Here is a 26,304-nt window from a genome sequence, read left to right on the forward strand (position 1 = left end):
AGTATTTTTTGTCGACAGATGTAAAGAAAATAAACAAAAAACTACTCCCATCATTAATTAATTATGCAAAAAAATAAATAAAATGTTAATTTAGTGTTTCAAAAATTTGGACAACGCTCGGCTGAATCCGGTGATCATCACCCGGTCGAACACTAAACTAATTGGAATCCGGTGGGAGGTTATTCTGCATGAGTCCCATTCTTTTTAATTTTGTCTTTTGTTCAATTTTTGTGTGGGCTTTTAGCGCTAGCAAACTAACAAATTTAACCAAAATGCAAAAAATTCAACAATTAAATAATTTTGCTCAGCTTCTAATACAAATCCTACTAAATCAATTCCTCTTATTAGAACACTCAAGGGAAGGACGGAACCAAATTATTGCCAGTATGTTAGGGAGAGGTTATATATATATATATATGTATATATATATATATATACATATATTACAATATTTTAAGCAGATTTGACACTCAGCTACCAAATTTTTATGGGTTGCTCGTTAACTTACGATAAAACTTGCGAAGTATGTGCTTGTTTACGGTTGTTGTAATAATGGAATGGAAATTTAAATTTCGCTCCGTTTTAAGCTTTTTTTAATTGTGCTTCTCCCAAACAAATATAATCAAAAGAATAAAATTCAACAATTGTACTTTATATATAAAACACGAAATATTAAAAAAAATATATATTGACGAAAGAAAAATAATTCCATTTTTAAACGAAAAATGTCAGTTTGGTATATAAAAGTTCCGTTTTGTGATGTAACGTGATGGCACGCAGTGTGACATAATTGTCCACAAATTAAAATATGGCCCATCCGTACAAAGAAAACCACCTGTTTATTATAGAAAAATCAAGTATAATGTTATAATTAAAAAGAGATATATAAAAACACGCATGGGTACAGTAAACATATTATACTAAAATGCCGAAGCAGTCATTCTAGTGGTTATTTAGACTATTAATTACGAACGAACCAAGAGTTATATTTATATATATATATATATATATATATTCAACGCCATTAAACAAAACCCATATAAGACAAACTATAATACATACACACACACATATATATATAATATATATATATATATTATATATATATGTATATATATATGCGCAAAACAGATGTATTAAAGACTTTTGAATTGAAATTACGGTTATATATATATATATATATATATATATATATATATATATATATATACAACCATTTCAGCCCGGCGTTGTCCGGGTGTTTGGATGTGTATGTTGAGCAAAAAAAAAACGTGGTAGTAAGAAGGCAGGCTCGAACCCGTACCGCAAAGGAGGAAAAGAACTGGGTAAAACCTAACGTTTATACTGTTACGACCACCGCCAAACCGGAAGAGACATTTTTTAAAAGTAAGGCTAGAAAGTCTAAAGGAGAAGATAACTTCCAAAAATATCGGCGAAAAAAGTGACCCCTCTGTAGAAAAGTGCCTAGTTCAAGGGGAAGATATTAACGTTTTTAGCCAATTTTTTTTTTATATTTGTCGTGTGAAAGGTCGAACTTTAAAACGATAGTGATCTTGATAAAATCCGTCGCCTCTATTGCAAATTTAAGGCAGACATGCAAACAGACATTCATACATATATTTATTTATTGGTAACTAAAAGTTTTCGACCCAACCTGATGAAAAATCTTGCCCTATCTTTGCATACCATTTATGTAAAATTTCAAATATTTAGACCAGAAATTGTTTGAGCAATTTGGAAGAGGTCGCAGAGGTCAATTCTTTTTTAATTTGACCCCTATTATAACCCCTTAAGATTTATTGCTTTTGGCTCAAATCAAGTTATTAAGTTAGATTCATGTCCAAGGAACCTATATCTAAAATTTCAAGTTCGTAGACCCAAAATTGTCTGAGGAGTTAGGTAGAGTTCTCAAAGGTCAAATCATTGAACTTTCAATCCTTCATCGCGAAATTTCTGCCCAACTGATCACATCGATTTTCCCAAATCTCAGTTCCCTGTATATCAAATTTCGAGTCTTTAGACTAAAAATTGACAGAGTTATTGCGTAGGGAAATGTATATATATATATATATATATATATATATATATATATATATATATATATATATATATATATATAAATGTAATTCTTGGTTCGTTCGAAATCGATTGAACCATATTTCTACATTACCAATTTAATTGAAATTTTCAGAAAATCTATTTTTAAAGTCAAGGAATGTTTGCATGTTATTAAAATAATTTAATATTGCGAATTATAAAAATATTAAATCAAATTAAAATATTTTTCGTAACTGCGAGATTGTTCGCCATTTCATTTCCGGTAGAAATGAGCCTTTCACTTATTGAGATAAGTATTATTTGTATTACTTTTTATGATACTCATGCAGAGAGTGATCCGTGCTGAAATAATAACGTTATTATTTAAAAAGCCATTCTTAACATGGGGAGAGGAGGGTGTTTTGTACCTATTCAGTACTTTAACCTTACAATTGAATAAAAAAACATATCGTAAAACTTTAATTAAACTTGGAAATACGATTTAAAAGATAACGCGGATCACTCTGCATTAGCACCATTTTCATTTATTGCGGACTATTATTCTCATTTGTATTAGTTGTTGTTTCACGACTTTTCGGCCAACTATTCCTCTGGCCTTCATGAAAAGAAGTAAGTACGTGAGAAATTATTTTTCCTTTAGTAACATTTTCCTTTCATTATTCTTAAAGACTAAAGTTTTCTTATTCATGAAAAGAGTTAAGCCTACGTAAATAAATAAATAAATGTTTGTACACGTGACAAATTATCAGTAAATGGTTTAGTTACTTTTTTTTAATTATTTATGAAAATAGTTAACGTAAATAATGTTTGTAAAAGTGCGAAAGGCAACGTAAGTGGCGTAATTGTACAACCAACGCCCCTATGCGTAATTTCTATACTTATAGGTTTTTGGAAATATTTTTCACTGGATTATTATTAATTGGACACTAATTAAACAGATTATTAAAAAAAAAATTATTAAAAAAAAGAAATCATTATTTCGACATTTGAAAGTGGTGCTCACTTTTTAGTTACAACGTTCTGATAAATCAGTCACCAATTTTGTAACCAATAAAAACGCGGTATATCAAAACCATAGAAAGTAAAAATATGAGCCTCTACCGCATTTGTAAGTCAGAAATATATTTGTTTCTCAAAGAAAAAAATAGATTGAACATGATTTTTTTTATTGCTTTTATGAAAATAAAGTTTCGAGTCTCTTTAATTTTTTTTTTTACTTTTTTAGTTAAAAGTCAGTTTGTGGGTGTTTTTTTTTAAATTTGTTTTTATGAAAGGTGAGTTTGTTGGTGTTTCTTTACAATAATTTATCTGTTTTTATGAAAGGTGGGTTTTTTTTCAAAATGTTTTTTTTAATTGTTTTAAAGTATTATAAATTTCACTAACATGCTCGAGAAATGTTTAATAATTTGGTATTTTTTTAGATTAGGTCCATCTCCACAATTTTCCTTTAAATGACGACATTTAAAGGTTTTCGCGTATGCTGAATACGGAAGTCGCATTGAAATTTTGCGGAAATAAGTAGTTATTAAGATATAAAAAGTTGTATCATGCATTGTATTCTTTGGCGGCCATCTTTTTACGCGCGCACGCGCCATAAACAAATGCACGCGCGTAAAAAAAATGGCCGCCAAAGATTACAATGCATAATACAACTTTTTATATCTTGATAACTACTTATTTATGCAAAATTTCTATGCGATTTTCGTATTCAGCATAGTCGAACACCATTACAAGTCGTCATTTAAAAGAACATTGAGGAGGTGGACCTAATCTAAAAATATACCAATAATTTTCCATCCCATACGCCTCCCGATACATTGCTTCGTCAACATGCGACCATTTTATATCCTCCGAAGACACTTCTGTATTTAGAAAAAAAAAATGAGTGACCGATTTACCAGAACGTGGTAACTAAAAAGGGAGTACCCCTTTCAAATGTTGAAATGATTTTTTTTTTTTCAATTTTTTTCATAATCTGGTTAGTGTTCAATCCATAATAATCCAGTGCAAAAATTTCAACAGACCTATCAGTATAGAAATTCGCATGGGGGTGATGGTTGTATAACTCCGCCACCTAAGTAAATAAATAAAAAATGTTACGTGTGCATGCGTTAGCCTTGACTAGGAAGGGAACTAAGGGAACGACCATTTAATAATTCTGCGGGTCGCCATGGAACTCAAGCCCAAGGAGTACCAAAATAGTTTTCATGATATGAAGAAATTTTTTTTCGAAAAAAGGGTGATCACTTTTCCATGTAAATTTAACTTAAAATGAGCACCCAATTTCTGGCCATCTGAGTAAGGGGCATTTATTTTCGTGTTTATTGGCTTAAAGGTTTTTTGACAAGGCAGTTTGGTACGCGAGTGCATATTTAATAGTTTTCGTTTATGCCCATGCGTAGCATAAACAAAGGCTACGTCTGTGAAATGGAAAATAGTCCCAGAGTTCAGGCGTTATTACCATGCAAAAGAAGTCAAACAAAAAACATTTTAGCGAAGAAACACACAGAAAAAAAAAATAGCATCCATTTTTTTCTATCGAATTCATTTGCTGTTTTTATTGAAAACTATTTTCCCCCGGATTTTTTATAAAATGTTCAATTAAGGGCCGTGCGTCTCACGTTTGTATATAACAAAAAAAAATTTGTAGATTTTGGTGTGCTAAAAACGAATCTGCAAACCGTTTCCGTCGCAAAAAAAATAGTTTTTATGATATGAAGAAATTACTTTTTCGAAAAGTGTGCGATCACTTTTCCATGTAAATTAAACTTAAAACGAGCACCCACTTTCTAACCACCTGAGAGAGGGGGAATTTTTCCCATGTTTATTGGCTTAAACAGCTTTCGTTTATGCTCACGCATAGCGTAAACGAAGGCTACGGCTGTGAAATGGAAAATAGTCCCAGAGTTCAGGGGTTATTACCATGCAAAAGAAATTAAAAAAAAAACAATTTATGCCAAGAAACACACAGAAAAATGTCCCTCTCTCAAGTGGCCAGAAGGTGGGTGCTCATTCTATGTTAAATTTACATTGAAAAGTGATCACCAATTTTTTGAAAAACTAATTTCATGAATATCATGAAAACTTTCTTTTTGCTACGGAAACGGTTTGCAGATTCGTTTTTAGCACACCGAAATCTACAATAAAATATTTCGTTACATACGAACGTGAAATAAAGTAAGTAAAGTAATAAAGTAAAATAATACTGGATTTTTTTGGAGCAGATTTGCCGTTTAGTTGTACAAATATCCTCAACCAGGTAAGCACTAAAAGGGACTCTTAAAAGTCGTCAACTGTATCGAGCAAAAGTTTAAAACCACCGATTATATGCCAGCCTACGTCATGGTAACATATATTGAGCGAGTTCCTAACAGTATTTTGTATAGTTTTTTGGTTTAAACTCATTTTCCCAAAATTTCCCCAAACGTGTTCGATACAGTCTGTCGCCGTTTGTATTTTTTAGATATACCGATAAACATTGAATGTTTTTGAACCGATTATAAATTACATAAAAACACTAAAATCTTATCCAGTTAGGTAGAACATTTACTTTTCTCGCCTTTGATAACATTTATTTGTCATATATTTATTTTTTGACAACTTCTTTGTATATGTGTTTGATAATATAAAACCTTTTCATTTAATGTAAAGTTTAGTCGACTAGAAAAACAATGTTTATCGGTGTATTTGAAAGGTACAGATGGTAGCGGACACTGTTGATTACTGTAAGTTAGAGAAAGTGAGTTAAAACTAAAAAAACTATACAAAATACTGTCAGAAACCCACCGATGATGTCAGCCTATGCCATGGTAACATATATTCGGTGGGTTTCAGACACTGTTTTGTATAGTTTTTAGTTTTCAACTTACTTTCCCAAACTTAACAACCAATTCTGTTTTTCGAACCAATTAAACATTTTACATTACATAAAAACACTAAACAATTATCCAATTAGGTAGAAACGTAACTTACCTTACCTTTGCTTTCATTTATTTGTTTTTGGACAACTTTTTCGAATCTGTGTATAGTTACCCCCTCCCATCACCCAAATATTAATTACTAACTAACATTTTTGTATACAGAAAACAACAACAACAAAAAAACATTTCGCGTTTCAACATTTTTACTACGTTCGGCTTTATCCACTGATTGTTGGTCGAGTCCAAACCATGAATTATTGACCGAGGATCCAGATCAAATTCTGCAAGAGTACCATTTTTTTTTTCGTTTTCGCCTTCTTTTTCACTTTTTGGAATGGATTACTGTATTAAGAATATAAGAAACATGTATTTTCTTTTTTATTAAATTTTTCCATTACACCAAATTGAGCCACTGCAACGCGTGGCAGGGTACAGCTAGTACATATATATATATATATATATATATATATATATATATATATATATATGTATGTATGTATAGTACAGGTAAAAGGTTAAATATATATATATATACATATATATATATATATATATATATATATATATATATATATATATATATACCGTTAAATAACAGTCAATAGGATGACTATTATCTGAAATTTCATTGGAAGTTACTTGACGACAAAGGAAGCTTAAAAGAGAAAAAGACGAAAACTATGCGATCGTCTTTCGGCTCAGGTGTGAAATGTCTCCGCACCAAAATGACTTCATACTACCCTGGTCCCCAATCAAATAGCCTGCAGTAAATCCTCATCTCACCTCGGTGAACTCCGGCTCACGTGCTATCACTTGACTTCCAGACATCCTCTGGTCGATCAATAAAGTACTTGTTTTGACTCGTGCGCCGTCCATTATGGCAGGAGAATTAATATCCATTGTGACGGATTATCTTTTTTGTGGGATTATTTTGTGAGCGAACAAATTGTACTTCATCTTCAGGTTTCATTATATTTAGCTAGCTGACATATATTAAGTGTTAATTTTCATAGCTTTTATCCATACAGAAAAACGTACCTAACTATCAACTTACTTCCGGTTAACAATATGTGCTTGGTACCTCCAGTCACACACACACACACACGCACACACACATACACACGCGCGCGCACACACACATACACACTACATATATGTATGTGTGTGTGTCTGTGTGTGAATGATATATTATACATATATATATGCGTAATATATACATATAAATATGAGTAACATTTATATGCATATATACACACAGCTCTTAAATATATATTTATATATATGTATATATATATATTTATATATATATTATATTATATCTATCTATCTATCTATCTATCTATCTATATATATATATATATATATATATATATATATATATATATATATATATATATATATATGTCTTATTTTTTTATTACTGTTTTATCTGTTTGGTTACATACGTTTCGGATGTTGGACCGTGTTTACGATCTAACCGTCTCGTCAGACCTTACAGAAATGGTTGGTTATTATTAGAAAGAATTGTTTTAGGAGGGATACGGAAAAAAGGGGGGGTAGAAGATAATAATAATCTATTATCTTCTAATGAATCTTCAAAATTGCTCCATTATTAAAACTGTGTTTATTCATAAAGTCTGAAGAAATGCTGGTTTTGGAAAATTTTCAAACGATATAATGTTTGAAATTGTTCGACTGGACATTGAAACAATTATAACGAAAATTAAATACACTTTTTGTTGCTATCAACACCCTTTTTGAAGTCTTGATTTTGCTTACACAGTATAATAATGCTCAATTATGAAATATGATAATTTTGTAGCTTACTCCTTAAATCAACTCTTTTTGGCTTAAAACTCATTAGTATATGAAGATTTACTGAATTACACGAACTCAGTATATAATATATAAGTCATATATATATATATATATATATATATATATATATATATATATATAATTATTCAGAATAATGAAATACAATAAATCTACTGGTGTGCAAATCCAGTGATTATCAGTCTTACAAAATATTATTGGATGTAATGTTTTATATAAGACTATCCCAGCTAAATAAAATTGCTCAATATACTAGATGGAGCAAATAAATCATAATTCAAGAATTTAAAATTTGTTAGTTGAAAAAGTTAAATTTCAAACATAGAAAGTTTATTGTATGCAAGACAAATGAATACAGTATAGTAAAATATATTTCCTTAGCCCATGAGTTTTCGATGTTTATACATCTCCTCGGAGGAAAAATATTTGCAAATATAATAAAAGGTTTGTCCCTAATTTGCTAAAGGTAATAAACATATAAAATTAAATAAAATGTTTTTAAAGTTTTTAAATCATTTTAGCTACATAGAATAAGGGAAATTGGTTATTGATGCAGCAAAAAAAAGGATATTGAACTTCAAATCAAAAGTGTATGCTAAACCCTGTAATGGAAGTTATTGGTATTCGGCAGGTAAAAATATCCAACGTGTATTGCAATAAATCCAAGGAAGCTGGGAACCATCCAATATATAGATGTTTCCACAGCTTTTCGTCCGTTTGATTGGATATCCGGCAAATCTTTGATTATATCAATCCGGTAAAAATTGTTTTACATATTTTAGTTTCAAAATTCAGTTCATGTTTTCAATCAGTTTGTGAATAACACCAAAAGATGTCCGGAGACAGGCAAATAAATTTAAAATTAAATGAAAATGAAAATAATTAAATGAAAGAATTGCTTGTCAAACCAAAGCAAAATAGTCTTTGAAAGTCAGATGCAGGGTTTGTCATCAAGATTATATTTGTAAGTGAAATGTTATAATGTTATGATATTACTAAAATCGCAAAAATTAAATTCTATCTTCTAAAAATAAGGAAGTGATAGGAAAATTTAACTCGAAGAGAGGGTGAGAAAGAAAAGGAAAAGAAAAAAGGGAGCGTCTTACTTATGAAGATTGAATATGAAATGTCTAGACAGGACTTGACACGATGCAAAAAATGGGTCAATGGTTATGCTAAGAGGTAAAACACGGGATAGAAAAGAAAGAAGAAAAAGAAAAAGAAAAAGCCTAGTAATGTTAAAAAAGAAAAAAAGGAGAAAAAAGACAAGGAGAAAAAGGACAAATAAAAGCCCTACTTCTGTTTGCTTGCTTCAAACATATAATGCAGGAATTTATAATTCTAATATATAACGTAAAATCCAACGTATATACATAATGATAATAATATTTAATCGAAATCTCAGAGTTCGATTAATCTGTTAAAATATCGCATATATTAACAATGTGTATTAACATAAAAAGATACCATAATAATAATAATAAAAATTGTTAATTATAATATTACTACTAATAATCATAACAATAATAATAATTTTAATGATATAATATCTATCTATCCTCCTATCAATCCGTTTCTCATGTGTGTATTGATATTCATATTAAAAAAACCCTTTTCTATTTATTTAAAAAGAAAATACAATGTTGTTATATATGGGCCGTAGAATTGTATTCACTAGCAAAAGATCTAGCTAATTTGCATATTCTTTTAAACATTCATTTTAATTAATTCCCTATTAGTTTTTTTCGGTTTTCTTATGGAATGATCATCTTTAGTCAACTATTACGTGTAACTATAATCATGCAGATATTCTACATGATTTATACTTGCATAAAATTTGCGTAAAAGTGTGCAGTAAACACAAAATTGTTTTCATATATATTTATCTATACGTACATATTTTTGTTTTTCTATCTATCTATCTATCTATCTATCTATATATATATATATATAAAAGTGAACGTATCCGTGTATTTGTGTATCTGTGTGTCTGTGTACATTTCCCTACGCAATAACTCTGTCAATTTTTAGTCTACAGACTCGAAATTTGATATACAGGTTACTGAGATTTGGGAAAATCGATGTGATCGGTATTTGGCCAGAAATTTCGCGATTAAGGGGTCAAAGTTCAACGATTTTAACTTTGAGAACTCTACCAAACTTCTCAGACAATTTTGGGTCTACGCACTTGAAATTTTAGATATAGGTTACTTGGACATGGATCTAACTTAATAATATGATTTGAGCCCAAAACAACAAATTTTAAAAGGTTATAATAGAGGTCAAAGTTTAAAAAATTCCAAATTACTCAGACAATTTCTGGTCTAAATATTTGAAATTTTACATAAAGGGTATTCTGAGATAGGGCAAGCTTTTTTTATCCGTTTGGGTCGACAATTTTTAGTTACCAATATATAAATGTATGTATGTATGTTTACATGTCTGCCTTAAACTTTCAATAGAGGCGGCGGATTTTACCAAGATCAGTATCATTTTAAAGATCTATCTTTCATACGACAAATATGGAAATATGTGCTAAAAACATTAATTATCTTCCCCTTCAACTAGGCACTTTTCTACAGGGGGAGTCACTTTTTTCGCCGATATTCTTGAAAGTTGCTTCAAACATATAATTATATCCTCTCCTTTAGATTTTCTAGCCTTACTTTTAAAAAATGTCGCTTCCAGTTTGGCGGTGATCGTAACAGCATAAACGTTAGGTTTTACCCCGTTCTTTTCCGCCTTTGCGGTATGGATTCGAGCCTGCATTCCTACTACCACTTTTTTTTTCTCAACATACACATCCAAATACTCGGGCAATGCCGGGCTGAAATGCTACTAATATACTATTAGTGTAAAAAAGATTGATAATAATATTAATGACAATAGAATTAATAATAATAACAACAACAATAATAATAATAATAATAATAATAATCATTACAATAAGTAATAATGTATAATAGCACCACTACTACCAATGCTACCACTAAAACAATAATAAAATAATAACAATAATAATAATAAACTATAATAGCATAAATAATAATAATGCTAAAAACAATAACGATAATAATGATAGTAATAATTATGATAATATAATTAATAATAATAATAGCAATAATAAAGTCATGACGATAAGTATTATATCTGTATAATACTACTACCTCCACCATCAATGCCATCATAAAATAATTATATATATACACATATATGCACATATACACACATACACACATATATATATATATATACGTATATATATATGATACACACATACACACATTTATACATTTATATATAAAACAGTAGCAGTAATAGTAATAGTAGTATAATAATAATAATAATAATAATAATAATAATAATAATAATAATAATAATAATAATAATAATAATGGTTAAAAAATATATTGATTGCAAACAAGTACCAGAGTTTTTGCATTTTCAAATATGTATACAGCGGGAAATATTTTTCAACAGGAAACTGTATGATCTACTTAAGAGTATGAACATTTAGCTTTATAATGGTATTGATTCAGGGATGTTAACACAGTGTTAATACAGTATTCACGCTTATTCCCAGAAGTGAAATTAGCGTTTTGGGATTTAAATTATAATATGTGAAAGCGTGCATGGTGAGTTACTAAACAGTATGAAATTGGAGCACATTAGTATATAAGTAAAAGGAATGTAGTATATTAGGTGAATAGTAATAAGTAGTGGGTGTTCTATTTCACAAACGGTAAATGTTTAAGGATAATCTATGTTATTTTAAGTTGGCTGTATTTAAATGTTTTCTTGTGTTTACATTTAGAAACTAACTCATTTTTGGTATTTATTACAGGTTTAGGGAAAGTTATAATATTAACTGCTTCGGACATACAAAGATTACAAAATTTAGCTGATGGAGTGTATGATGTAACTTTTTTCAGTATACTCCATTTTATTGAATAAGGAATCTTCCTGTTCTTTAGACTATTAATTAATGTAGTTAAAGATACTATTATTGTTTTGTGTTCTTTCATTTTTGGAGGAATCCATGTGGGGTGAAATTCTGACTTTTATTTAGTTTTAGATTGCACCAATATAAGTGAATGTTTTTAATGTTTAATGACTTATTCAACTCAGAGTCGGTAATTATTATGTTGGGATTGAAATTCTGAAGATATGCAAGGCGAAAGCTGGCTAGTATTTTGTGGGTTTATATTAGGAATAATATTATAAGAATTGTTATTTTGGTTGTTGTTGATGTTATTAGAATCTTGGCAACCTATTTTTGCACCCAGGGTATTTGATTAGACTCATTATTTGTTCTGTAGATTTGGCTGCTCCCATGTGTCGGCAATTGTGTCACTGTGCAGGCGTATACCACGTCTTTGTGTATATAATCGTTTTTTAGATGGCTTTCATTTTTATTTTGGCAGTTGCATTTATTCTTTAGGACTAAATCATGGGAAAGATTCTAACCTTTTTTAATTTTCATATTATTTGTAAAAATAATAATTCGGGCTAGATTCGGCATTGTAGAATATGATATTTTTATAGAGTTTTAATTTAATATTGTGTTGTACTTATGTGGGTACCTAAACGATTTTTCTACTATTCTAAAGAATTCCTTAGGTATGTTGGTTTTTACATTTGAGCTATATGGTAGATTGGACAATATAGCCTTCTTACGCCTTATTCTTCTGTTTTTTATTATATTGTTTTGGTTAGAAATTGTATTGTTAGGAATATGTTGTCTTGTGTGGTTGTTATTGCCATATTGTGGGTAATTACTTAATTATTATATCGAAATCATTAGGAATATCCGATATTTGCCATCAAATTTTAATTCTTAATGTTCGAATATTTTTTGAAATATTGATGCCTTGTTTAATAGTATTGGTGAGATTGAGTGATAGTAATTACTGATATCAAACGTACTGAAGTTTCATTTCTGTTTATCTTTAAGTTTTAAAAACAATTCAGAACAGAGTCAGAACATTCCCAAAGCGAGAATTTTACCTTTTCTTGAATGGAGTGTATAATCCTATCTAGGATTTTCTTACTTACTAGACCAATATCCGAACTAGATGGACAAATAAGTCTGCTAGAATGGTTATCATGGAAGTTTGGTTTATGATCCTTTTACGTAAATCTAGGAGTACCAGGGGTAACTATTTCCGTAAATTCCTGGATATTCATAAGCTTAAGTAAATTTTTAGGTTTCATATTGAGTTCATCTATTTTATTTGCAGGGGCAGATTTATAGGATTTATTTAATTCTTTATGTATAAATTTCTTGTAAGTATTATATTCTAATTTATAATAGTTTTTGTCTTATCAGCTGGAACAAAGATGGGTGATTTCTCTTACCTTTAGTAGCAAAGTTATTCAATTTCATATTTTAAGGAATTAGGTGGGTATTTATGATTTTTAAATTTTATCTTTTTGATCAGGTTTATCATCATGTATTCAAATTTCTCAAGTTCCGGATTAAAAGTAGGTGTAAATTTGTTTTAAAGCCGTAAAGTTTAGCAGCATTATTTATTCTGTTCCTTGTTTCAATTAGTTGGAGGACCCTTTGTAAGACTTTCGGGGTGGTGAATTTGTTCCTTTGTTTTATTTGTATTTTTCGTATTGTTGTTTAAATCATAGTGGTAATCTTTCCATCTGATATTTATAAGAAACTTGTTAATTGCTTGTACAAGTTTGTATATATATGTCTCTTTGGAGAGGATAGGTATGTTTTTTTCGGATAATGGTAAGTATTCTTTGTCAAACATATTTAGGGGGAATGTAAAAGCTCAATCTAACTTAGAGGAAGCTTAATATTATTCAGAATAATGAAATACAATAAATCTACTGGTGTGCAAATTCAGTGATTGTACGTCTTACAAAATATTATTGGATGTAATATTTTATATAAGACCATCCCAGCTAAATAAAATTACTCAATATACTAGATCGAGCAAATAAATCATAATTTTAAATTTGTAATTTGAAAAAGTTAAACTACAAATATAGAAAGTTTATTGTATGCAAGACAAAGAATACAGTATAGTAAAATATATTTCCTTAACCCATGAGTTTTTGATGTTTATTATAATTTAAATCCCATAATAATTGGTCAGTCATCTCGTAGTATCTATAGCAATATCATACTGAATTTTCAAGCGTCTACAGTAAAAAAAGTCTGAAAGCTTATTGAAGGCATCCCATAGTAATACTATCAGTAGCAATAATATGTATACTATTATTACTACTGGTACTACTACTACTACTACTAATAGTAGTTTTAGTAATAATAATAGTAATAATAATAATAATAATAATAATTTTAATAGTAATAATATTAATGAAATTAATAATAATAATAATAATAAGAATAATAATAAAAATAATAATAATAATAATTTTAATAATAATAATATTAATGAAATTTATAATAATAATAATAATAATAATAATAATAATAATAATAATAATAATAATAATAATAATGTTCTTTATATTTAATTGGAAATTTATAATGGGTGATTGAAGAAATTATCCTCGGAGAATAAGTAGAATGAACAGGTGTCGTATAGAGATTAACTTCAATAAAAAGAATTAAAATATTTGAGTTTTCTCGGATAACATGTTATTTGCAATTTCAAAATTCTCCTACATAATTATGCAAATATTGTATTGATGTAATTAAAATTTATACAATTTTTCCATTGTTCCCTCTCAGATGAAATATTTTTAAACTTTTATTCTCCTTCTTGTTTTTGCGTAATTTTCTAATCAAAACTGATAACAAAGATATCAAATGCTTCTCATAATTTTATAAATGCAATGATTACCACTTAACATCTGCGTTATGGCGTTTAATTTTACATCAAGCATTGGTTCAGCTTTTCTAAATGATTATATAAAAATCACTCAAAACGTATTGTCGATAAGAGAACAACGATGAGGATTAATTAATAGAAACAAATAAAATTTTTAAAACAATATGCATTAAAACGTAATTGTCCATTTAATGACTGCAAGATCGTAAAATACATTTTCAGAATGCATCAGGGTTCGTCTTGGGTTCTATTTAGTTAATTAAATCTGATGTGGAATCTAGGCGGCTTTGAAAGTACTTGCGGCTACTGTAAATATGGCTACTACATAAGTCAGTTGTTGCCAGAAGCAAGAAAATTAATTAAGAAGATGGAAAGGAAACAAAATAGAATTAGTAAACATGCAATGGCTGTTGTATTTAACGAATTATGCGTAAAAGAAGGATGCTTCCTAAATTGATGCACACACACATACATATATATATATATATATACACGTTATGTATATATAATATATATATGATATACATGTTATGTATATATAATATATATATGATATACATGTTATGTATATATAATATATATATGATAATAATAATAATATTAATGAAATTAATAATGATAATAATATACAAGTATGTATATATATATAGTTGAGTTATATATATATATATATATATATACCGTTATGTATATATAATATATAAGATATAATATGATAATAATAATAATATTAATGAAATTAATAATGATGATAATAATATACAAGTATATATATATACAGTTATGTATATATAATATATATATGATAATAATAATATTAATGAAATTAATAATGATGATAATAATAATATAAGAAGATGGAAAGTAAACAAAATAGAATTAGTAAACATGCAATGACTGTTGTATTTAACGAATTATGCGTAAAAGAAGGATGATTCCTAAATTGATGCACACACACACATATATATATGTATGTATATGTATATATATATATGTATATATATATGTATATATATACATTTATGTATATATAATATATATATGATAATAATAATATTAATGAAATTAATAATGATGCTAATAATATACAAGTATGTATATATAGATATATACAGTTGTGTATATATAATATATATATGATAATAATAATAATATTAATGAAATTAATAATAATGATAATAATAATATACATGTATGTATATATATAGAGAGAGAGTTTAGTTATATGTAACGTAATCCCCCATTGAGAAGCGTTAGAACTACGCTGAGGTAGCTTTGTATTCCCAGTTGACGCCAGATGGCCCAGGGATTTAAGATAGAGAAGATAAATATACATATTTTATTTCATGTCAAAATAGATATTGTTTGAAAATCAGAGAAATATATTTTTACGGCTAAAAGTTGACGACAGGAAATTTCACTTAGAACCTTGTCTGGCCTTAGATGAACCCCAGGGTCGGAGGTCAGAATTGACATCTGTCCTTGAAAATCATACTTAGATTCAGTGTGAGAATTGTACCCACGCAAAACGCTGGGGCTTAGGATTTTGTGAAGATTCGCGGCGAAATCTTATTGGCTGGGGAGAAGTACTACACCATCCACTTACCTTACTATAAATACGACTGTCGTGCGAAAATTAATCAGAGGAGTTTCAGAGAAGAGTTCCAGAGTTGAGTCGAACAGAGTTCAGATCAGAATAGAGAAAAGACGTGACCCCTCCCCACCTCATCCATCCGTCGGTCGCTGTCTGTGAAGAGAGTTGAGACTTTGAAAAGAACTTACAAAATCTGAATGAGAATTGTAAAAACATTTGTACATAATTTTATAAGAATTAAGCTTTTGTAGATAGACTACAATCGTCGTCTTTCTTCCTGTCTGCCGCTTCGATATTCGCTTTCAGTATACCAGATTATGTAACAACCTCCGAGGTGTCTAGACGACCACGTGCCGAGATCCAGTGAAATAAGAGTCCTAGCCACCTCCTCGAACGAGGCGGTTACAATATATATATATATACATATATATATATATATATATATTATATTAAATATATACATATATATATATATATATAGCGTTGATTTAGATGTCAATAACAAAAGAACTGATTCAATCAACACATAATGTTTATTTATTTTTTGATAAATTCTGTTTAAATTTTTCATATCCAAATAATTTTACTTAGAAGCTAATGTCTATATATAGTTCATAAGTGTATGACACGTGTTTCAGTGCAGTAATCGGAGATATGGTTCATAGTTCTATCAGATGACTCACCAGAGGCAAAGAGATATTATCAAAAATTGCAACAAACAGATAAAACAAAAACGCTAAACGAAGTATAATAAATACGTAAATCCGAAAACGTTAAAAAATCTTACTAAAAAGTAATACACATAGTAAAGCAACATGTTCGATCGAATGAAAGACGGTGCTAAGCGGCTATCTTTGATTTATTTTTATGACAGAGCAAAAATCATAGATTTACTATTATAATTTTGTTGGCAGGAAAATAACTAATAGAGGTACGAAGCCCTTACTCATAAGGTTTGAGTAGTTCTGAAAAGAGGCCTATTACAGAACAGCTAGCAAAAGGTAAAACTACCTTCGAAATATCGAAAATGATACGGAGGTACCATCAAACTGTGAAGAACTTTGTCAAGGAGCCTACAATGGTACGCAAGAGAGTTGTTAAAGGTAAATCTAGAGTTGTTTCACGCTGTTCTCTACACCAAATTAAACGTGAAGATGTTAAGAATCCTGTGCAGACAAGTCGAGAAGTTTTTGACTAAGCCGGATTGAAGAATGCCTAAAAAGTACTCGATATCGCGTTCTGAAAGAAGTGTCGAAGTATGTTAAGCCTTTGATAAAGCCTCTATTAAAGCAACATCACATACAAAACCGATTGAAATGGTCAGAGGACAACATGAAAACGTACTTTTCTAAAGTTTTGTTTATGGATGAAGTGCGTGTCACTCATGATGGCCCAGATGGCTGGAGCAAGTGATGGCTCCTAGATAGACGACATCGTCATCAGCGTTAAAGGTACCAACAAGGTGGTGGTGGGATAATGATTTGGGCTGGGATTATCGGAGACTTTAGTTGGCCCAATAAGAGTCCCAGAAGGCGTAAAAATGATGTCAAATGCTTACATAGCTTTTCTGGAGGTGCCCTCCATGGCTGCAGAAGCAAAGGTTGACGTTCAGAAGAACCATTATTTTTATGTAGGATAGTGCTCTCTCTCTCTCTCTCTCTCTCTCTCTCTCTCTCTCTCTCTCTCTCTCGCATGCAGCAAACAAAAGCAAAGAGTATTTGCAACAACTGGGGTTCTCTGGGCTACGGAAGATTTGAACCCAATTGAGAACTTTTGGAGTATTATGAAGCGACACTACTATGCAAGTGGACGCCAATTTAAGAGCAAATATGGGTTTTGGGATGATCTCCAAGAGGTATCGAGAGGAATAATTATTGACGAAATCACAAACTTGAATAATTCTGTAGACCAACGTCTTTTACAAAAAAAGGATCGCATATCCTCTACTAATTATGTCAACGTAGAAAATGCTATGTAGTTATTGTGTTCTAAGCATTTTTCCTAGTTCATTTAAATGTTTGAAAATTATTTCAATGAACAAGTTATGGGTATATTGTGTTTTTTCTTAACCTCGTTAATAACTTGACACACTGAAATCAACAGATATTCCTATCTTCTGCCATAGTTTCGCTAATACTGCTTTAAATACTTTTATTTTCTGACTGGAGTAGCTGAATAGTATTGTAAGCACTTTCTCAAAGTTTCATGGATTTTTATTCACTCGTCCCTTAAATATTTAAAATAATTTAAACTCGTTAATAATTTGATACACATTGTATATATATGTGTGTATGTGGATGTCCATATATATGTATATATATATATGTGTGTGTATATATGTGTGTGTGTGGGTATGTATGCGTGTGGGCGAGTATGTAGGTGGGCGTGTGTGTGTGTATATATATATATATATATATATATATATATATATATATATATATATATATATATATATGGTTGGTCACATTCAATGCTGCTAAGACTAAGCTTGTTTCCTTCAATAACTGCAAGAAACCTTCTCTGCCACCAATAGCAATGGCCAAGAACACATTGCCTGAAAGTACTTCTTTTAAACTCCTCGGCCTAACGTTTACAGGGAATATGAACTGGGATAGATACATTGAAAGCATTGCCAAGGCTGCTGCAAGGAAGGTTGGCTCCCTCTACCGAGCTAGAAAACTACTTACGCCTGACAGTATTCTATACCTCTATAAGGCAACCATTCGCCCATGTATGGAGTACTGTTGTCACATCTGGGCTGGTGCATCTGCTTCTTGTCTCTCGCTCCTGGACAGGGTTCAAAAGAGAGTCGCCAACCTGATAGGTCCTGAACTGTTATCTAGACTTCAGCCTCTGTCCCATCGACGAGATATTGCATCCCTCTGCCTGTTCTACAAATACTTTATTGGTGAATGCTCTGACGAACTGCAAACACTTGTACCTCCCCGACGTAACTATCCCCGACAAACCCGACAAGCTACTAAGTCTCATCCCTTTACAGTAGAGATCCCTAGGTGCAAGAAAGCCTTTTACTCCAATAGTTTCTTCCCCAGAACTGCGGGTCTTTGGAACTCCCTTCCGAGATTCTGCTTTCCCAACTGCAATAATATGCAGAAGTTCAAGTGTAATGTTAACAAACATCTTTCTACTCATCTCCCTTCATAATGACCCCGCTAATTAAGTCCTTAATAGTAGCCCCCTGCTTCAAAGTGGCACTGTGCCTTGTTTGGGGTAAAAATTGAATAAAATATATATATATATATATATATATATATATATATATATTTATATATATATATATATATATATATATATATACTTATTATTTCCATTTATTATTTATTTTCCTTTCTATTTTATGCATATATATGGGGGGGGGAGTTTAGAAAATCTCTCTAAACTAAGACAATCTAACATAACATATACGTGTGTATATGCGTGTATGCGTATATATATGTATATATATATATATATATTATTTTATTTTTAAGAATATTCATCACTGCTTTTCCATTTTATTTATATATATATATATATATATATATATATATATATATATATATATATATATATATATATGTATGTTATATTGGGGGCCGATCTAAGCCCTCGTAGGGAGACAAGTAGCTAAGAAAACACAAACCAACACAACGTGGCGTGCCCACAAACATACACGCACACACACGAATCAAATCACCGTATCAAAACATTCATTCACACGTACCACGTCCACACAAACACGCACGCGTACGCACGCCCACACACATAATACACTCCCTACTTTTCTCTTTATCTCTATCTTTCCATTTCCCTCTTAAACACATAGACGCATAAACACGGGCACCTGCATACACATGCATACGTGCGCACATATAAAAAAGAAGAAAGAAAGACAAAGATAAATAACAAATTTAACCCATACACACCCATATGCAAACAAATACACACATCAAAAGAAAAAAAATCACAAACATAAATGAACATTAACATATCCTACCTACCTTTAACACTGACCTCGCCAATCGAACCGACCACTGACCTCATGAAATGAACCTTTAGCCAGATCCATTGCAGACATATTGTCTCATTTTCCAGAGCACACTGATACAATGCCAACCAAACTATAATGATATACAAAAAAAAATTCCATCAACCCCTCTCCAAGAAACAAACTTTTAACTAAAATACGTTTAACTAAAAACAAATTTAACTAAAAAAAACTTTTAACTAATAAATGTGAAGAGAGCTAATAAACGTAACACTGGAAATATGTATCCATAGAATTAAAACCGAAATTTAATGAAAAACATAAAATAAAAATCTATTAAAGAATTGATATTTTCAAATTTATTATTTATTTTCATATTATATAAAATAAAATGCATAAAAACAAAAATAAAATGCATGAAAATATATAGTTTGAAATATAAATGACGACTTATTAATCGTCGTTTTATTTACTGGATATCTTTTCGGCATTCAATGGTGATAATTATCTCCCTTTATTATTCGGTTTGTTTATATGTTTACCATTCGAATTCACACGAATTTATATATTTAACAAAGTAGAATACTATTAAACTATTTAAACCTTTTATATTTATTGTAATTCATTTATATTTTTAAATTTAGTGGGGTTTTTTGTGTGAAAAGCTGGTTTACATGTTGGTTTTTAAACTAAACTGTATTGTACTGTTGTTTGGTAAGGTTTAAATGAATTTCGAAATTATTTCCATTTTTTTTAAATATCTTCATGTTTTATATATATTCCTTTTACAGATAGTTTAATAAAAAAAAATTGCTGGAGAAAGCACTGGGGTTCCTCTCGAAGTGAAGTAAAAGTCCAATTAAAGTTTCAAGTTTAACATCACCATTGGATGAAACTGAGCCACCAGCTTTTCAACAAATAATCCAGTACAGCTATTTTTGAATGAACACTTATCCCCACCTGTCTTGTTTTAGTATTTCTAAATTAAACTCAAAGGACATAATAACACGTAATAAATATTTGGAAGGTTGTCAACCTTCGTTTGCCTTTGCTAAATGAAAATAGTGTTGTCAACAAAGTAAAAATTCCATGCTTTCAGAAGGCAAAACAAATAAATAGGAATCGTTTACATGCTGGGCTAACGAAATTTTGAAAGCCCTGCCCATACTCCTTGGACGAGGACGAAGTAGTAATCACCAGAGCTCTGACAACAATGTATGCTTTTCATTGTTAGAGACAGTTAATCAACCAAGAACCACATCACTATATAAAAGCATATAAGATATCAACGGATACACACTCGAGAGTCGAAACAATGAAAATAATATGCTGTTGTCCTAGCCCTAGTGATCACAGATTTCCTGGCAAAGAGTGCCACAATTACAGGATATGCTTTATTTTGGGAAAATTAAGAGAAGCTGTCAAGATAAAGAAGCAAAGCATAATCTGCAGATAACTTGTTCCTGCGAGTGTAGGGAAAATAGAGAAGGTTTACCGCAAAAATGTACACGGGTTTGTCTGTTGTGCAGGCTGAGAAGGAAAAACTAAAAGATTCAAGATGCCGACCGTGTTTTTTTAATGTCCACGATCTCGAACAGTTCTCGAAAAATCGCCTCTCACACGTGATTTTGAGGTGTGCCTGGGCACTATAAAAGCATGTTGGGGGGAGTGGCCAGAAGCGTTCAACTTGTGTGTAGTGAACATTGTTGTGCGACTTGTCAGATTTCTTGATACAACCTGTGTAGAATGAACTTTATTGTGCGACTCGTCAGACTTTTCCGATTCAGCAAGACAACGATCTGACCTACAACGCGCATGTCGTCACATGAGAAAAATGGCCGCGTGGATATGAAATTATCTGCCATACCCCTACTCACCTAATATTGGAACCTCTGTCTTTTACTTAACCCAGCCATGAATTTATTTTTGAAAGAAAGCATTTCCCACATGATAAAGCCCTGATTTGTGAAATCAAGTCCTGGTTAGTTTGTTCTACAAGGCAGCATTAAACGATGGGAGAAATACGTAACTCTGGGTTGTGTCTATGTAGGGGACAACCAAAAACTATGGCAAGTTTTGTTGCTCTACTATGAACATTTGATCAAGGACATTACTTATTGGACACCCCTCTTATTGTTAATATGTTATTAATAATATTATTATTTTTGTTGCATGTAGTCTTATGACTCAGTTTCTTTAGAAGGAAAAGCGACGAGATGCCTAACCGAAGCCGTTTCCATTTCAAACGTTTAAACGCACACACAGACACTGTACAGGCCAAGCAAAAGCGTAATAAAGGGCCCATCCTACCGGGCAGACGGACACACAAACACAGAACAATAATATTGCTGTTGCACATGGGAGAGGAGAAGTAGATAAAGAAGAAGATGATGAAGAAGAAAACAGTAGATACAGCGCGTATCCATAAGTCGAGATTTCTACTTAACAGTAACTAGTTAACAAATAAGTATTGTAAATGGGTGATTAATTGAATTATATATATATATATATATATATATATATATATATATATATATATATATATATATATATACTGTCATTCTCAAAAACATGTTACGTTGTATCACAATTATTGGTGCATGTGTAGATATTCTAATTATTTTATCTTAATTATAAACATTTGGTTGGCCAGTGCCATTGTCAATAAAACATATATTTTATTGTTTTGCACTAAAATAATATAACAATATACAGATGATAATAATAATAATAATAATAATAATAATAATAATAATAATTTAATAATAATAATAATAATTTAATAATAATAATAATAACAACAACAACAACATATAGAGTTGACGCTATTTGCAAACGCGTAAAAAGGATCAGAATATAAAGCAAGGGCACTGGAATTGATCTAGGAATGGAAAACTGTGATTATTCGTGAGGAAAAGAGGAGAACTAGAAACATCAACTCAAAAGAGACGTGACCACTTGCTAAACAGGAGACTCACAAATATTTGGGAGTTCGGAAAGTAGGCACGATCAACTATAGAAATGGAAAACATAATTGGAAAAGAGTACCTGAGAAAAACAAGGAAACTAAGGAAAAATCCTATACAGTAGAAAGGGAATCAATACCTGAGCAGTATCGCTAATAAGCTACTGTAGATCATTTATAGGCTGGGCCAGAGATGCACTTCTGTTTCTTGATCAGAATACGAAAAAACTAATGACAATGCATGGGATCATATAAAACATTCTGCTGATACACTGCGGGTGCAGAAAGAGCAATCAATCGATTTGAATCAAAAATGGGCGATTTCATCGATTTCGATGACCACATTCCACTTTTTTTTAATCTCTCTCAATTCACACTAACGTCGGGTCTCCCTGCTAGCATATATATATATATATATATATATATATATATATATATATATATATTTATGTACACATACATGTTTCTATTTAATATATATATATATATATATATATATATATATATATATATATATATATATATATATATATATATATATATATATTAAATAGAAACACGTATGTGAAACACGTTTGGTAAGCCATCCCACGCAAAGATTATGACAAAACAATACAAAAGAAAATTTATCTAGTCTGAATCAATTTGAATCAATATATTTCGGCGGGAACTCGCCTTTATCAAGATTTTCTTACGCCCCATGGTGATACGTATAGGCCGGATAAATCCATTTGGTCTTGTTCAACTGTGTTTTTTATAAAGTCCAGGAGTGCAGTGGGCATGTGCTGAAAGGAATATTTGGTTAGTTTCCTGTTTTTTTAAACATTGAAGAATAGGAAATTGAATAGAAAACGGAAGTATCCTGCCTAACAGTATCGCCATGCAGTGTAAAAAAAAATCTTAATGAAGGTAAAGTAAATAATAATAAAGTCGGAAAAGTCTGACGAGTCGCACGATAAAATAAATTGTATAAATTGATTAAAATTAGATAAACCTTCTTTTATATTGTTGATTTAATAATCTTTGCGTTGGGTGGCTTCCTAAACGTATTTTATATACGTATTCCTATTTTAAACTGAACATATACATTAAATATGTTGTCAAAATCGCTTGAAAATGGTTGGATCACTCTATCGCTCCAGTAAGTATCTCACTGCCGATGCAATCCTTTATCTGCATAAAAGCCAAGTACACCTTAAAATGAAGTACTGTTGCCACATCTAGACAGGAGTAGCATGGCGCGCCTATCTAGCCTTGATAGAGTTCAAAACCGACTTCAAAACCAAGTAGGTGATGCCCTTTTCTCTTCCCTGCAACCTCTTCAACAGAAAGGGCATTGCTAGTCTGTCTTCGCCCTCTCGTCATTTTCATAACAAGTGTTCGACTGAACTCAAATATATGGCCCCATTTACCAAACTTACACAAAAAAACTCGACTAGCTACAACCACTATATACGATTTCCCACATTCTCAATCGGTGCCAAAATCTAAACGCAGATTCCATGAACAAAGTTTTTTCCCCATAACTGCCTGACTGACTTCAGCTTGCCTGCTATCCGGTTGACTACATTGTAAGCCTTCAGATCCAATTTAAACAAGTTCTAAATTCCACTCCTTTCGGATATTTATTACCAAAGTATTATTTTTTGCAGATTGTGCAATGATATATTTCTGCTTTTATAACAGTAAAACATCTGGAAATCCAAACGCCTTGTTTTCGTAAATAATTAAGTGCATGTTTTTATGTGTTGCTCTTTAGCATGGAAATAATTAATAAATATGAGGGTAAATGTTTTTATTTGCGCAATAACATAACGTTATATGCATCATAATTAAAATTTGCGTAATAACACAACGTTATATACATCATAATAAAAATTTGCGCAATAACACAACGTTATATACACCATAATTAAAATTTGCGCAATAACACAACGTTATATACATCATAATTAAAATTTGCGCAATAACGCAACGTTATATACATCATAATTAAAATTTGCGCAATAACACAACGTTATATACATCATAATTAAAATTTGCGCAATAACACAACGTTATATACATCATAATTAAAATTTGCGCAATAACACAACGTTATATACATCATAATTAAAATTTGCGCAATAACACAACGTTATATACATCATAATTAAAATTTGCGCAATAACACAACGTTATATACATCATAATTAAAATTTGCGCAATCTCTGATAGGTTCATAAAAGTAGTAGTTGATGGGCAAGAATCAGAAGCTCACAGTATTAATGCTGGAGTCCCTCAGGGGTACATCCTGGGCCCAACTCTTTTCCTGATCTACATTAATCATCTTCCAAATCACATCCTTACATCATGCGTAGACATTTTTGCTGACGACACTACCATCTATGGTAGCACATCTAAGACAGTAAACGACCAAGTTCTCTCCGATTCTCTCTCCTCTGATCTTGATCACGTTGTACAATGGGGAATGGCGTGGCTGGTTACTTTTAATGCATCTAAAACCAAGCTTCTATCTTTACATCATCAACGTTCTGATCCAATTCTGGCATCAATTAAAATGAATGGCTCTCGTCTTGGGGAGGCCTCAAGTTTTGACAGGCTTCTAGGCTTGACCTTTATTCCTAATCTTAAATGGAATACGTACATCAAATCTGTTACCAAGACCGCTGGAAAAATGGTGGGATCCTTCTATCGATCCAATAGATATCTCACTGCTGATGTAATTCTCTATCTATATAAGAGCCAGATACATCCAAGGAGAGAGCGGACATTCGCCGGTAGTCGAATGGAAAATAATAAGACAAGCTACCACGTGCAGACATTTAGACGACCCATGTAAATTATGCCTCCATGAAAAATTTGCTATCCTGTACTTTAAAGAACCCCAAAATCTATTAAACTGTAGACGAGAAATAGCAAACAACTGTGTTCACAAAATAAAACTTACTCTAGGATAGCAATACAAAATAGCTTTAAAACTAACAATAACAATAGAAAACAAACAAATAAATTAATTAAATAAACATGAATATACATAAACGATCACACATATATGTATATATATATATATATATATATATGTATATATGTGTGCATGTGTGTGTGTACACATAGGTATATTC

The sequence above is a fragment of the Euprymna scolopes genome, chromosome 17, assembly GCF_053919585.1.
Source record: "Euprymna scolopes isolate OS-2025 chromosome 17, ASM5391958v1, whole genome shotgun sequence".
Taxonomy (NCBI): Eukaryota; Metazoa; Mollusca; class Cephalopoda; order Sepiida; family Sepiolidae; genus Euprymna; species Euprymna scolopes.